This window comes from Frankliniella occidentalis, unplaced genomic scaffold (genome assembly GCF_000697945.3).
Source record: "Frankliniella occidentalis isolate FOCC.00 unplaced genomic scaffold, Focc_3.1 Scaffold4, whole genome shotgun sequence".
NCBI lineage: Eukaryota > Metazoa > Arthropoda > Insecta > Thysanoptera > Thripidae > Frankliniella > Frankliniella occidentalis.
In genome coordinates this window covers 1,256,507-1,259,244 of record NW_026267134.1, presented here as the reverse complement: position 1 = coordinate 1,259,244, position 2,738 = coordinate 1,256,507, and the positions used below count along the sequence as shown (strand labels likewise).

General features: G+C 64.1%; 1 protein-coding gene across 1 annotated transcript in view; it reads right to left on the bottom strand.

Moving 5' to 3' along the window:
• LOC113202196 (filamin-A) overlaps window positions 1-2,738 on the bottom strand; it is a 16,146-nt gene that overhangs the window by 2,888 nt on the left and 10,520 nt on the right. The window lies entirely within an intron of this gene.

Here is a 2,738-nt window from a genome sequence, read left to right as displayed (position 1 = left end):
GCAGCGTGGCGGGGGCGGGGTGGGACGTGACGGGAGAGTGCCGGATAACCTCCCGCAGTGACTCACTCACCTGCACCGGCGGCACTGTCCTCTAAGCACGCTCCACAGCACGCCACAGACACACACAGACTGGGGACTGGGCCCGGCAGGCCCGGCCCCTAACGCCCTCTCTCCGCTGCTCCCACTGTCTGCGCGGGGGCGGGGCGCAGCGCGGCGGCGCGGGCCGGGGGGCGGAGGGGGCGGGGTGGGGGCAGACAATATCATCTCAGACCAGGCCCGCCCCTCTCGGATGTGTCTCCCCGACGGCCCCGCCATCAGCAGCAGCAGCAGCAGCAGCAGCAGCAGCAGCAGCAGCAGAGACGCAGGCTAGCGACATCCGTCGAGGTGCAAGACCTCAACACTATCCGCTTTTCAAGCGATACAATCGATGTCCAGGTGATTTTATGTTGTGGATCGTATTCGGCGACAAGTTCGTGCGAAATACTGCAGCGACAGATGCGGACACAGGGCACTCGGCACACGGCAAACGACCAACCGCGGTCGAAGGGGGTATCCGGGCCTCGGACGTACCGCTGCCGCCGAAAAGGGGATATGGCCGGGCCTCGAACCGCCTCGAACACACGACCGCCGCCGAAAGGGAGCAGCCGGTGGCAGGGCCTCGGCCACACGGCCGCCGATGGGGGTGGGCGGGCATGGCCTCGGCCACACGGCCTCGCCCGCCACGCCGCCGCGCTCAGTGTTTGTTTCGCAACCCCCTGCAGACACGCGGTCGCTGGGGCCACCCCGGGCCGGCGGCGTAACGACGCAGACGACGCAAACCCGACGTAAACCTGCACCGTTAACGATTTGTAAACAGATGGCTCTTCTAGAGCACCAGCGCGGGCGTCTCAGTCGCTCCAACTGAACCAACCCCATCCGTCCTCGTCCCTCCCGCTGCAGCAGTGCAGAGAGCAGAGCGCCAAGGCCGACCCGCAACGTCGCGGGCCACTATTTCGTTTTTACGCTGTCCATTAGATGGGGTCAATTTCGCGGTAACGACGTTAACTTCTTTTTTCTCAGAGGCCACCACCGTGCTTCGGCCACCGGTGAAGCGCAACCGGGGCGGTCCGCTCGCAAAGCGAGTGCGCTGCGCGGGCCTCGGGGGGCGGAAATGCCCGGCTTGCGCACTGCCCCTCCCCCCTCCCTCCCTCTCCTTGCGAGCGTCCCCGGCGTACGTCCCACGCTGACATTGCTTTCTATTATTGTTATAGCAGGCGTGGCCAGCCGACGATTGAGAAGTTGGCCTTCGTACCCCCGCGTCCTTGTCGCACTCGTGGGGGTACCGTAGTTACACTGGAGAGGGAGAGAGAATAGTGAGGGCGTGAGGGGAGGCTCCTCCAAATCAGTCGGCAGCTGACCCGCAAGGCCAAGGGTCCTTGAGCCTCTGGCGGGCCACGAATGAGTAAAAGCGTGGACCTCGTGTCCTCGATCCAGTTGGTTCGGCTCTAGCTGCTAGCCCTCGTTTCGAGTCAGCGCGAGGAGGAGGAAGCGGACCGCCTTTTCATTCACACCCTTGTCTTCCCTGGGGACCCGGGCGGGGCCGGCGGCGCCGCGCCGCGCCGCAAGACGAGCGGACAACCACAACCACCAACCCCGATCAACCCCCACCGATGCTGCTTTGCGTCCTGGCCCTGGCGCACAGCCTGTCAAAATATCTTTCAAGCCACTTAAGTCCTACGGCATTGTATCATCTATGAAAAGTTTTTTTTCGTGGACGTCATTCTGTGGTCGCGATTCTCGAGGCTCGAGCCCCGTCGCCACGACCACCTCAAACGCTTTAAGAAGTCAATCCTTGCTCAGCCGCCACCCTCAGCTGACCGCTGCCCTCCCCCCTTCCTACCCAAGACCTTGACGGGCCCCAAAAAACCGTTTGACAAGCTGGATGCGAGAGCGGCGGCGTGGTGTCGGTCAGTCGTTCATTTTTCACCGCGACGCAAACCAGTCCACGTGCCGGTCGGCTTGGCTGTGGGGGCTGCCGCTACTGCTGCTGCCGCTGTCGCTGCCACCGGGAGCAACGGGGAAGCAGGCCGGAAGATAAATCTCGTTCAGCTCTCAGCACCGCGCGGCACCGCCTGACGTGCTATACGTGCCCGGCCAGCATCGTCCCAAAACCTTCTCCGCCACCTGCACCTCGGGCTCGGGGTATTGCACCTCTCATCGTGCCGTATGCTTTTCCCACAGCGGCCCTATCGTGAGGCTCTGGTCACGGAGAAGGCTATCACGCTCCGCATCAGGCGCAGTCTTGGGAGGACTCTGGTCACCAAGGCCTGCGTGAGCCTCTTGATGTGACACCGGGATGTTGAGGGTTGAGGGTCTCGTGCGTGGAGCCGTGACCAACGAGCGCTCGCTCACACCCCCCTGCTCGGCCCGTCACAGAGTGTCAGAGTGCAGCAGCGTCACCACAAAGGAGCCTCAGTAGTCGGCCGTACGATCTGCATATGCCCACCCAGCACGCCCACAGGACATACTAACTGCAACCACTACAAAGTGTGTACAGGGAATGAGAGATCTAGTCGTCGCATCTCTCGAGCGGTGGTCGCGTTCTCAAAGGCTGCTCGCGCGTTGTCACAGCCCGGTAACCGATAGCGGGCGGGTGTGCGGCGGCGCTGGCGGGCCGCCCGCCAGGTGAGTTCTCACCTCCCGCCGCGAGTGCGGCACCCCGGGCCGGCGCCGCGTGCATGGGCGGCGGGGGGCGGCGG